The 13,524-nt window shown below is 47.6% G+C and overlaps 1 protein-coding gene across 1 annotated transcript in view; it reads left to right on the top strand.

Moving 5' to 3' along the window:
• The window catches only part of LOC138453090 (fucolectin-like), a 315,933-nt gene that overhangs the window by 115,537 nt on the left and 186,872 nt on the right, over positions 1-13,524 (top strand). The gene's annotated exons all lie outside the window — the stretch shown is intronic.

Raw genomic sequence — 13,524 nt, 5'->3', positions numbered from 1 at the left:
GTTCTGTCTGATCTTTAACATCTTCACCAACCCCCTCCGCACCTGATGTCTTGAAGGTATCGTCTGTATCTGTGTCCCCGGAGTCGTCCGAAGATAGCTCTTTCCTTCTCTGTCTCCAATTATCGCTGGGCTTCATACACGTCCTTTTCCCCTGTTTGGAGTGATGGGAGTGAGCTCCACCAGAGGCCACTTTGCCAGAGATGCAGCTTGCCTGGCAGCGGGGACCCCGGGGAGCCCACCCCAGGGCAGGGAAAAGCCTTGCCGAAAAACCCTGGCAGATGGTTATGGCTGAATGGACAACAAATCCCAGAATGCACAATGTTGTTGATGATGTGTTCCGTGATATCTCCGGGAGGAGATCTGAATGCTTGAATAACACGGACAGATGGAAACTCTGAGACTGGAGGTGAAAGGGAAAGGTAGCGTGGCGTGCACCTCGCGTAGATAGAACAAGCGTGCACGGGGAAGAAGGGGAATACAAGAGGTAGGCAAAGTAGAAGGCACAAGGAGTACAAGCCGTCTGAGAATGGCAGAAACTAAGGGTATGCCGTTTGGGAGCGGCAAAGAGTACACACACACAGGAGCGCTGGATTACCTTCTGTAGCACTGGAAGTTGCAACGCGAATGCGTTAGTTGCTTCCTGGAAGATAAAGGATGAACAGTCCTTCCTCTATTGCTCATGGTGACATGGCCGGCAAGCATCAAACGTCTAGACCGCGTACAGCGTTCTCAGGGAATAGTCCTTCCTCTATTTCCTCCATACTCTCCATGGCAGGCGAGCCGTGAGTTTCCATGGTAGGCGAGTCGTGACAATACCTGCCATTGAATCACTACTGTTGCTACATTCAAATATGGATGCCGAGCTAGTATTACATTTTGGCAACCAGCATGAGTTGGGCCATCTTTTATGTTTCGATTACGAGTCACTGCAGTTATTAGAAGCAACACAAGAGTAACGAGAATAACACACAAAGTAGGAATAGCACGACAATGCCACTTCTTTTCCCTCAGATAACACAGATTTTCAACACATTTGTTATAGAAAGTCATGATTCTATTAAAGACTCAGAGGTGAAAGATTATGCCCAATTCTCTTTACTTCTCGAGCAGCCACCAAAAACCATGAATGAACATCAAACTAACAATGAACTACATATCCCAATAAAGCATGAGTGAATTCGTAGTTTGTTCTTCATAGGTTTGTTTGACCACACAATCTTTCCAGTCAATCAGGTTCCATAGTCTAATATAACACTCACAACTTCCTTAATTCCTCCTCTTTCTGCAGCTGATCGATCATTAATAACTTGAGCCCCAACCGGTAGATGACTTTTCTCTTTCGAGGACCTTGATCATTCTTCACGCTTTCACTGGTTTAGCCTCCGTTCCTGTCAAGACATACAAAACATCAATGACACAACACTTCCTGGACAAGTGTTTAATCGCATATCATAACAATCCGTGACATGTTCAGTACCATTACAATACATTGATAAACAATTTATTATTATCCATATCATTTTCTAGCGATTGCATGGGTGGAATAATCTTTCGCCTCCGAGTCTTTAACAGAATCATGACTTTCTATAACGAATGTGTTGAAAATCTGTACTCTATGTCAAGACTCAGAGGCTCTGATTATGCTTGTTTAAAGCTTACTTACCACCAACGGTGCTATCTGATCTATTGGACTAAAATAAAAATTCTTAAAAGTCATTTCATTTGACCAGTCTGCCGCCTTCAAAATATCCTCTAGGCGTGCTCCTAGCTCAAAGGCTGTAGATGCCATGGCCCCTCCAGTCGAATGAGCTCCGAAACTTCCCCACGTCAATGCCCGCTTGTCCCATGCACCACTTCACCCATCTTGCTAACGTGGCCAACGCTGCCGCCTTAAACGGCTTCCTTACTGCTATTAGCAGTTGAGACTCTCCTGCGGGCCTACCTTGATCTGCCATGGCTTCATAAGCCTTAAGGCACCTAACTGGACACACTTTGGGTCTATCTGGGAAAGCCATTTACTCCTCGGTTCTAATCCCTGTCTTGGTTCTCTTTTCTATATAGAATATAACTCCTGTGGGAGAAAAAGACTTCCTGTTCATCTCTAAAGCTCTGACCTCCGATACTCTCTTGCAAGAGATTAGACACAATCATGTAGTCAGTTTTGCCCAGAGTGCTTTGCTGGATAGATTTTCGTTGTCCAGCCAGGACTCAAACATTCTCAACACCACGCTCACATCCAAGAGGCGTGAATATTTCAGAGTCGGTGGCCTCAAGCATCCAACTCCTTTCAGCAATCTACAGATCAAGGGGGGTTGCCCCACTGGTTTTCCTTCAACATATTCATGACCGGCAGATATCGCTGATCTGTAAGTATTAATTGTCCTATAAGTCTTGGCTTGTGCTGCTTCAGCTGCTAAAAAATGCACTACGTAAATCACATCTCTTCGTATGGGATGCACTTCCCTCTCCATGTACCAATTACACCATTTGAGGCATGCCACTCTGTAAGCCTTCCCGGTCCCCGGGGCTCAGGATTCTCTGATGAATTCTTGAGCTGTTCCCGAAAGACCTGGCTTGGTCCAGGATCTCCTGAAATCGCCCATGCTATCAGGCTCAGGTTCCCTGTTTCAACCTGTGGGTGATGTTCTCCAGCTCTGCCCAGCACTATGTCTTGTCTGTGTGGCAGTAGAATTGGAAAGTCGTAAGACATTTCCAGAAGATCTGGGAACCATGCTTGACCCCTCCAGACCGGTGTCACTAAAATCACTGTCGCTCCCTGTCTCCTGATCTGCGCCACAGTTTGTGCTATCATGGCAAATGGCGGGAATGCGTATATTCCATGGCTGGTCTCCAAACCTAGAGAAAGGCATCCATCGCTACTGCTTCTGGGTCTGGTCTCCAGCTGAAATATCTGGATATCTTCTTGTTCAGCCTCGAAGCAAACAGGTCCTCTGTGATGTATGATCTCCTGGAATACTGGCTCTTTCAGCTGCCAATCGCTGGAGTCCCACAAGTGTCTCAAGGTCCAATATGCAACCTGGTTCTCTTCCCCCGGCACATGTTCTGCCGTTCCGCTGACTCGTCTCTGGAGACATAGGTGCCAAAAATCCTTGGCTATCACCTCCAGCATCCTGGACTTCGTCCCTCCCAGTCGGTTTATGTACCTGACTGCTGAGACGTTGTCCACCTTGAGCAGGATGGCGCATCTCGCTCCTTCCCGAGTCCAGCAACGGACTGCAAAGGATCCCGCTAACAGTTTGAGACAGTTGATATGGAGGCCTGATTCCTCGTCTCTACCATCTCTCCCGGTCGACTGGTCACAGCATCTGCCACCCCAGCCCCTTATTACCAGGTCCGGGGAGGAGCCCAATATCGCCTTACCATTCGCTGCCTCCGTGTGGTGGTACCACCATTCTAGCTCTGTCCTCGCTTCCAGAGTAATGGGTCCCCTCTGTTCATAGGATAAACCCTTCCTGAGGTGTTCTATTTTCAACCGTTGTAACGCTCTGTAATGTAGTGGGCCTGGAAAGATTGCTTGAATTGAAGATGACAGTCTGCCTACCAGCCTGGCTATCTCCCTGAGGGAAATCATTTCCCTTGTCATCATGTTCTTTACCTCTCTTGATGGAGTTCACCTTCCCCAGGAGTAAGCTCAGGGTGCCCTGAACTATCTCCAGGATGAAACTCAAGAATTCCATTGTCTGGGCTGGATCTAATTCCAATTTCTCCCAGTTGATTAGAAATCCTAATCACTCATTTTGTTGTTATCTTGACCTGTCCCGCTAACGTTTCCTTGTCCTGGCACATAATGCATATTTCGTCCAGGTATATAATCAATCTGATTCCCTGTTCTCTGAGGTGCCCCACTACCGGTTTCATCATTTTGGTGAAGCACCAAGGGGCTGACGCTAGCCCGAATGGCAAGCTTGTGAATTCCCATTTCTCGCCTTTCCAGAGGAACTGTAATAGCCTCCTCTGACTCTGGTAGATCGGTATCGTCAGGTAAGCGTCCCTGAGATCTATCCTTACTAGCCAATCCCCTCACTGCAAGATGCCACTCAATAGATGAATTGCTTCCATCTTGCAGTGTCTGTATATCAAGAATGAATTCAGTGCTCTGAGATTTATCACTGGTCTGACTTTGTGTTTGCCTTTCACTAGAAACAAATTGCTTACAAATCCTTTCTGTTCTTCTCCGGCCGGGCTGAGCGCCTTTTTTATTCTTAGCTGTTATACTTCTCTGCTTCATCTTCCCTGGTGAACCTTTTCTGTTTGGGTGGGAAGTTCTGAATTGGGTCTTGCCAGAATTCTAAATGAAAACCCTGCACCATTTGTAGAACCCATGCATCTGAGGATATTTCTACCCAATTTTTTGCGTGCAGCACCACTCTCCCTCTCACTGGAGATATCCCAGCTTTCAATCCTTTTCCTAGCGCACTGTCTCGTCTCACCTGCAGCATTTTGATGTTGCTGTCTGCCGCTGCCTCTCCAGCGGTATCTGGTCTTTCCATCGAAACCCTTTCCAACAAAAGTTTTGCATCCATTTGTTTGCATCAAATGCACATTTCTTTGCTTCGTATGCATATATGAATGGGCTAAAGGGTCATTTTTCTTTGGGGTGGGGTTCTAAGGGTAAAAAACAGGGGGTTGAGGAGGTACCCCAAAAAAATGCAAAAAAATACATTCAATGCAAACAAATTTGATGGAAAATTCTTGTTGGAAAGGGTTTCGATTGAAACCCTTTCGATGGAAAGACCATAAACCTCTCCAGCCTCTGCCTCTTCCACTAGAAGAGAAGAATGGGTTGGCCCTTCGGTCCTCCTGCTCTCTCCAGTGATGTCTGTCACTGTAGGACCTGTGATAAGGGTACCGGCTGCCGAGCTGCCCTTGCCTCTGACAGCCTTATCGAAAAAAGTTCTTCCGAAAATCTTTTTGAGGGAAGCCTGCACCTTGTTCATGGACGCATAAGTATTGGCAAACTTTGCCATGTCTTTTATGAAAGACTCTCTGAATAATTTGCCTTTGGCTGCCGCTGCCAGTTCAGATGGGGCTAGATCCCCTAGCTTCGAGTCCATCTTCATCAAGATAGAGCTCCTTCTCTCTGTGGCTGTCACGCTATTCGCATTACCCAGAAGACATATCGTACTCTGGGCCCAGCCGGCAATTATCTCAGGGCCAATGGCTTCTTTCTTTTGTTTGGCCTCCTCTGCCAGCTGCCATATCCTTGTGATCGGTCCGACCATATCTAACACTTTATCTTGGCAGGATCTCCAAGGACGGTCTATGCCCTTCCAAGGACGGTTTATGCCCTTCTTGACATCTCTGCCATATTTCCCCAGGAATGTTAACATCCTTTCATCAATCTCGGGTGTCTCTACCACTCCGTCCTGGACCCTGGGTCTGGGACATTCTGACCTCATTTTGTTTCTGGCCTGTTTACTTAGTGGAGCTCTGAGTCTCTTCCTTAAGTATTCTGCCATATTCTCTGGGGGGTTCCATTCTGATGACCTCGGGTGTACCAGAGCATCCCAGTCGAATTCATCTCCCTGAGGTGCCTCATTCTCGGGTCTGCCTCTCTTGCTCCTGGGCTCTCGCCCTTCACTCGAGGAGGAGGCTTGATATTCTGTGCTCGTCCGACTTGTCGCTGCTCATGCAGTCTTCGTCAGATGTGTCATCTGAGCTATATTCATATATGGCTCTCAACCTCGCCTTCCTCTTGCCACTTTTGCTCTTCCGTGGCGAACCTGGGGGGGGGTCTGGGCACTACGAACCCTGCATGTTTTCTTTTTTCTTCCCCCTTTATCCCTGCATGCTTTTCTGAGTTCTGTCATACCCCGAAAGAAAGTCGCCAGGTCCTCCATTATGCACCTTTCCTCTCTCCTGGGGGGCGTACCGGCACTCATTACTCTCTGTACCGCCTGACTCATCATCATGCCACTTACATGGGGTCCTTCTCAGTCTCCATCTGAGTACCCACCCATAATCGCAGTTGTGCCAAGTGTCTTAACTCTGTGCAGTTGCCTTGGGATGCCCCGTCAATTACACACTTTTCTTCGTAGCTAGGCGGGTCCACTCACAACTTTCTCAGTATTACTTGGCAGTGGGCCCGTCAAATTATATGCATATATATATATTATATAATGTACAGTGAGCCTCACCTCCTCCCTGTGGCCGTTATGGGACTTCGAATCACAGTTTTTTCATGGGACTGATCCCATCAACTTTCCCCCTGCACCTGTTGCAGTCGGGTCTGCAGTGCTGTTTTCTGTCCACTAGATGGCGTGTGGATAAATTCGTTCCACTGAGCTCTGTGGAACGTGTGACTTCCTACACCACGTTTTGTAGTTGCCAGATTTCTCTGCTTGCTATTTATATATACATAAACGACTTTATCTGATCGCGAGTGTAAGTTCGCAATGGCGCGAGCTCCCGTGGGTCAGTGCCTCCTAGCGAAGCTTATAATGCTGGAACTTTTCGCCCCGTCGCGTTATTACTGCAGTTAAGCTCCGCCAATTCTAAATCGCACCGCTGCAGTTTCTATTAGTTCAAATCGCAATCACTTCAATAATTACAATCACACATCAATAATAATAGAATGTAAAATGTCACTTAGCTCAGCTGCTCGAGCAGCAAAGAAAGAGAGGAATTAAGGAAGTTCGGAGAGTTATAAGAGAATATGGAACGTGATTGGACTGGAAAGATCACATGGTCAAACAAACCTAAGAAGCACAAACTAAGAATTCACTTTATTGGGATATGTAGTTCATTGTTAGTTTGATGTTCATTCATGGTTTTTGATGGCTGCTCTAGAAGTAAAGAGTAGAATTCGAGCATAATCAGAGCCTCCGAGTCTTGACCTAGAATTACGAGCACAAGCATGCAAGGTAGGAATATCTGAGTCAATGCAATGGATTAGCTAGTGCCTGCACTGATTAATACTTGGTTTTAAACAGTATAAAAGCAGGTGTTGTTTTTGTGTACACTTCCTTATTGTGGATAGCTTAACTTGTTAGGTCTTTAGAATTAGCAGTATGAGTATCAAAGTTGAGTCACAGTATTGTTAACACAAGAGCAATGAAGTATGGACATCAAACAAAGACACAGAGCCGTTCCGTATTGCGTGTCACTTCTTTTAATATCAAACAGCAACCGCCGAACATTTGGCGGTAGCCTCGCTGTAGTGGGGCTCAAAGAATACAGGACACTTTCGTAGTGGAAAGAGGTGTTTATTATGACACCTAACACAAACAGGGTAGAGGTTAAGTGTCCGGAGCTGGGTGGGGGCGGGGGGGAGTCCTCACGGTTCAGTTCCTTTGCCCCATGCAGTTGGTTTCACTGCACAGCATATGTGATGAGGGTATTAATATCCCCTGCCAGCTGGAGCTCCCACGAGGCTGCCCTCAGCCATGTTATTATGCTCAGCTTTTGCAGGGATCTGCTGGTGAGGCAGACTTGTGTCGGAGGGCTGATTTCCCTCAATCAGGAGGAGCACCATGGCCCGACTGTCATCTACGTGCCTCGCTCCAACCCTGCTGCCTTTTCCTCACGTTGCGCGCTTCCAGCGTGAAGTCTCGTGAGATCTCGCTATCCCGAGATCTCGCGTGATGAGTCCCCACACACCTCCTTTCGTAGGAAAGGCTTTTTCCTAGTCCATGACGAAGTCTGTGAATCTGGTTGGTTTCCTTCTTTCCCATTGGATGTGTCTCATGGAGTTTGTTCTGCTGAGGTTGCTTCCCTGTGTGGTTCTCTAGAACGGGGTGTGGAGCTCATGGGTACATGTTCATGCTGGTTTTCTTCTTCCCTGACCTCCATGTCTTGTTGTTGGGGGCTGTTGGATATTTCCCATGGGTCATGGCCATCTCCTACTCCCACGGAGGGGCCGGTTGTGGATGCCCTTTTCATGGTCACAGACACCATTTCCATGTTCCACCTTCTCCCGTTACTGGTGTAGACATGGTTGGTGCCTTTCCGTGTGACTTCAATGGCCTAGCTGTATTTGGAGCCCGTTGCACTGTCTTTGTGGGGCAAGCGTATCTTCACCAAGTCCCTTTCATTGACCTCCGTGCAATATGTTCCTCTGCGTTTGTCACCCTGAGATTTCATGATCTCCTTTCTCTTTTGTAATCTGAACACGATGCCGCTCATGTCGATGTCGTTGTCCTCTCTGACTTTGTGTAGCCATGGTGGTACCAGTGTGGCTGCGGCCCTTCTCCCTCTTAATATCTGAAACGGAGATACACCTGTGATGGCATTTGGCGTCAAGCAATGCGCTGCCACAGCCTCTTGATGATTTTGTGGGGGCTCATGCCTGATGCACATGCCAATTTTAAGGCTCCTTTAATGAATCGGTTTGCCCTTTCTACCAGCCTGTTGGCCTGTGGGTGATACAGGCTTGATCTCAATTGCTGGATATTGTGCTTCTTTAGAAAGCTTTCCATCTCGCTGGAAAATAGTTGCACTCCATTGGCCGTCACAATCTCTTTGGGGAGTACTTCTCTTTGAAAGATGGAGCTGAGTACTTCTATGACGGTGCCTGTGGTGATGTCTGCCACAAATTCAACTTCAACTCACTTGGAGAGGTAGTCTACCATGACTACCCCATACTTGTTGTTGCTCGACATGCCGTCCAACGGGCCAATAAAATCCAGCCCTATTTCATGCCAAACTCTGGGTGGGATTTCTGTGGTTATCATGGGTGCTTGCTTCACTTTTAGCTGTTTGTTGCTGTTTGCGCATTCATGGCATCTTTCGATCATTGCCCTTATTTCTTGGTCCATTCCAGGCCACCAATACGCGTGACACACTCTGCGTTGTCATATTGCTGCCCAGATGCCCTGCATGCGCTTTACACAATATCACTTTGCGGATGCCTCTTGGAGGAATTACTTGGCCGCCTCTCATTACTAGACCCTCCATTTCTGTGATCTTGTCGCTGACTTTCCAATATGTTTTCCGACCTTCCGGGATTGCTCTCTCATTAGGCCAACCTTTGCAGGCCCGTTTTGCTACTCGGCCCAGGGCATCATCATGTATCATTTCCTCCTCCCAATGAGACTCTCCAGAATGGTTAATTTTCCTTACCTACTGAGTCCCTCAGCAGCTTTGCTGGATTTCTAGGATTTATTTTTTTCACCTGGTAAGAGTGTGAGCCTTTTTTCCCACTCTTACATGTGTTTTGCTGTGTGTGTAACATTTTTGACTGTGGAGCCTCACCTACTCCCTAGGCATCATCTTTTTACTGTGTGTTACACAGCACCCTCAGTGCAGTGACACAGGGTTGTCTTTTTCAGACTTCACACTTTAAATCCATTTTCTGGGACTGAATTTCGTTCCCTTTTCATTAAGATTTGGCTGGTGGCAAATGTCGCACCCTGTGTGATTGGCTGTGGTGACTGTCCCGCCGCAACAGCCACCCTGCTGTGTGATTGACAGCCAGCTGTGTGAATGAGGGGAAACTGCATAAAAAGCAAGTCTCTGGGACTGAGAAGGCAGAGTCGCGACTGGATCGAGAGAACCGAAGAGAAGCTGACAGAAGAGGACCTGTACCACGACTGAACCTCCCGGTGAAGCCCTGCTGCGGGTCGGAATCTCCAAACTTCGACGACAGGGAAGATCTGCAAGGAATCTTCTCCCCTTGAGCTGGTGGAAACAACCAGTTCGCCAAACTGCAAGCCAGGCCTCCCTTCTCTGGTCGAATTTGCTGTGCACAGCTACAGTGAACCGGATAGCCAGGAGGACCGGACCCTGCTTGAGGAGCGCACCTTTTATTCGTTGCTTTGCTCTGCTCTGCTGCTGGTTTCTTCCCTGGACAGTGCAGGATCCTCCAGTCTTCCTACTTCGTGTCAGTCCGACAGTCGCTTCAGGAACCGTGAGCCTGTAGGACCGCCAGGAACGTCCGCCTCAGCTACAGCCTTCTTCTCCATTTAAGGTACTGTTCAAATCCGGTCGTTCGTTCTGTCCGACCGCGGTAAAGTGCTTGAAATATTTTGCCAATCTGAGGGCTTGTCCTTCTCTATTCTTTAAAGTAACTTTTCGTCCGACCAACTTCGTTCTGAACTCTTGGCAAAGACTTAACCGCGAACTACTCTGAACTGTGTTATCCTCTGCAAAGACTTTGGTCCATTGACTGGCCCAGGCCTCTTGATTTGATTTCCTCACTGTAGTTACTTTTTCTAGATTGCCCTGCTTACTTACTTGTTGGTGCTGCTCAACTTTTGTCTAACTTTGTCTTTCCCTCCCTTTTAAATTACTGGAGTGCCATTTTGCTCACACTTCGTTTTGAGCTTAACTTGTCCCGAATCTATTGGATGTGGTGTATGGTATTAAGATTGTGATTTTTCAACTGGTTGATAATAGTGAAATGTTTTATAACTGATGTGTAAATAAATGTATATTCTTTTACTCAGAAACCTTGAGTCAGTATTTGTTTGAACCATAGTAATTGTTGTCCTTTGTATAACTATTGATACTGCTCACTTTACTCTTGAGATAAGTCTGGCTGCTCAGCCATCGCTACCACTTTACTGTGTAGTATAGGCTTGTACCAAAGGTGAATTGTTACTGTCACTTGTAATCTTAATTATGTGTGGTATTCCCAAAGGGTACTGCGTATGATTCTGCCTAACACCTATGGATGCCACAACCCATTTGTCTTTCAGGAATGTGATGTCCGGGGTACTTTGATCCAGTAACCTGGACATGCAGTCTGCTTGAGCGTGCTTCCAGTCCGCAATGTGGGTAATCCCGTTTGTGTACTCTTGCAGTTTGGTGGCAATTCTTGCTAGGCATAGGGTCGCCGTTTGTGTGCCGCCAGGTCTCAACATGTGCACAAGTGGTTTGTGGTCAGTAACTAGGCATAATTTGGTTCCCCAAGTGTACGAACTGAAGTACTCCATGGCCCAGGTGCATGCCATCATCTCCTTCCCCACCGTAGAGTCGTTTTTCAATTTTTCTCTGAAGTGGACAGTGCTTTCGACGCAAAGGCAATAATATTTTCAGTGTCTCCCTTTTTTTGGCTGAGGGTGGCGCCCAAGCCATACGCACTGGCGTCTGTCGTTATGTACGTTTCCCATTCGGGATTGAACAGTTTGAGACACGGTGCATGTAGGATTCTCTTCTTGATTTCGGCAAAGGCCACGACTTGTTGTGATTCCCACATGTACTCTATACCTTTCCTCAGGAGCTCTCTCAAGGGAGATGTGGTTTCGGAAAATCTGGGAACTAATTTCACGTAATACTCTGCAAGACCCCGGAATGACAGGAGCTCGTCTTTTGAAGTTGGGGCTGGGGCGTCAATTATAGCTTGGAGCAGGTTTTTCTTTGGGCTCTCCTTCCTTTGAGATGCCCAGGTATTCTACTTCACAAGCTCCAATTATGCATTTCTCGTGGCAAAGGTGGACTCCTGCGCTTTGTAATTTGCCAAGGACTTCTCATAGCACTCTGTCATGGGTTTTTGAGTCTCTGGCATACACAAGGAAGTCGTCTTGGAAGTATGACATGTTGTCGATGCCGTGCAGCAGTGAGTTCATCATTCTTTGAAATGCTGATGCAGCGGATGACAACCCGAGTGGCATTTGTGTGTACTGAAATGTGCTGAATGGTGTGATGAATGCTGTGAGTGGGCGTGAGGCCTTGTGCAGATCTATCTGATGGTAGGCATTTCTCATATCGAGTTTTGATCTTCGCTTCCTTCATCATCAGTATGATTTTGTTGATGCTGGGCAAGGGAAAACTGTCTGTGCCCACCTCCAGTTTGTGGCTGCGTAGATCTATGCACACTCTCAAATCATTGGAGGATTTCTTCTTTATGAGGACCACCGGGTTTAGCCATTCGGAGGACAAGATGGTCTCAATTGTACCTTCCTTGACCATTATTTGAAGCTGGATTCGAGTGCCAACCTTGCTGTTGCTGGAACTGGCCTGACCTTGTGCTTGACCGGCACTGCATTGAGTTTTAGGCGGATTTTGTGCATGTGGTTTTTTATTTTCCCAGATGTTTCAGAGAACAGCATGGGGAGTGCACTTCTCAGATCTGACGCTCCTCCAGAGGAGACCAGCAGCACTTGTTCGGCAGTGCTGGGGTCTAACCGGATGCTCAGTTTATGCTGGTCATCCCATCACAGTACTGCAGGACCGTCGGTCGAGAAGTAGACTTTAGTAGTGGTGCACCTATCCCTGAATTCGAGTTTGGCTTTGATGTAGCCCAATAGGCCTACAGTGGCTCCACCGAAGACTGTGGGCCTTTGCTTGGTGCTTCTAATCTTCACCAAGTCCCCTTCATTGACCTCCGTGCGATATGTTTCTCTGCGTTTGTCACCCTGAGATTTCTCCTTGCTCTTTTGTAATCACCATTGGCATATCGTCAGGTTCTTCCTTATTGCACGTTCCTTAGCCTCCGTCAGTGCGGGTGACATTCTTTTCCCGCACGTGCAGACTACAGCAACGTGACCAAATCGCCTTCACTTGGAGCACTCTTTGTTCCTTGCAGGACATTCTCGATTGTTCAGCAGATGCTTAGTGTTGGCATATCTGTGACACTTTGTGGAATCTCTCCACTTTGGTCCTTTCTCTCTGGCAGCTTCTTGCGGCTGTCTGTCTCTACGCCCCTGCTATTGCACAGCCGCCATTTCGGGTGAGGGAAACGGTGCACTTACTTCTCTGCACCTGCTCGAGGTCTCCTCTGCGGCCCTCTCTATTTGCATGGCCTTATCTAGGTCCAGCTCTTTCTCTTGGATGAACTTGTCCTAGACTTTGTGGGAATTGGTGTGGACCACTAGCAAGTCACAAATAACTTGCTACACGTTGTCCCCAAATCCCCACAAGGCCGCCAGCTCTCTCATCCTGGTGATATAATCATCGACAGGTTTGTTACCTTCTTGTTGCCCCGAATAAAACTTGAGCCTGTGGAGGACCACATTTTCTTTGTTGTAAAACCTCTCAATTATGGGTCAAACTGCTTCTTTATAGACATCATCACCTTCGTCCGCGCTGGGCACAGCCTTCAAACCTGTGAAAATGCGCTGTCCTTCGACCCCCTATAGAGTTTAGTAGCATGGCCTTCTTTCTGGTCGGTGAAATGCCTGTTCCTCCCAGTGCCTCCGGATACGTGGAAAACAATGGTTCCCATTGTTGCCAAGGGATTGCATGCGTGGCGGGGGACTGGAGGAATGCAGGAGATGGCGTGGCACCCTGCACGGTTGCTGCGTGGGTGTTTTCCGGTCCTCATCGCCAATTATGTAGTGGCCCTCAAAGAATACAGGACACTTTTGTAGTGGAAAGAGGTGTTTATTATGACACCTAACACAAACAGGGTAGAGGGTAATTGTACGAGCTGGGGGGCAGAACTCACTGTTCAGTTCCTTTGCCCCATGCAGTTGGTTTCACTCCACAGCAAATGTAATGGGGGTATTAATATCCCCTGCCAGCTGGAGCTCCCAAGATGCTGCCCTCAGCCATGGTATTACGCTCAGCTTTAGCAGGGATCTGCTGGTAAGGCAGACTTGTGTAGGAGGGATGATTTCCCTC

Source organism: Ambystoma mexicanum, chromosome 4p (assembly GCF_040938575.1).
Source record: "Ambystoma mexicanum isolate Mex_15411 chromosome 4p, UKY_AmexF1_1, whole genome shotgun sequence".
Taxonomy (NCBI): domain Eukaryota; kingdom Metazoa; phylum Chordata; class Amphibia; order Caudata; family Ambystomatidae; genus Ambystoma; species Ambystoma mexicanum.
The sequence above is the reverse complement of the archived record's forward strand: the minus strand, read 5'-3'. Positions and strand labels throughout refer to the sequence as shown.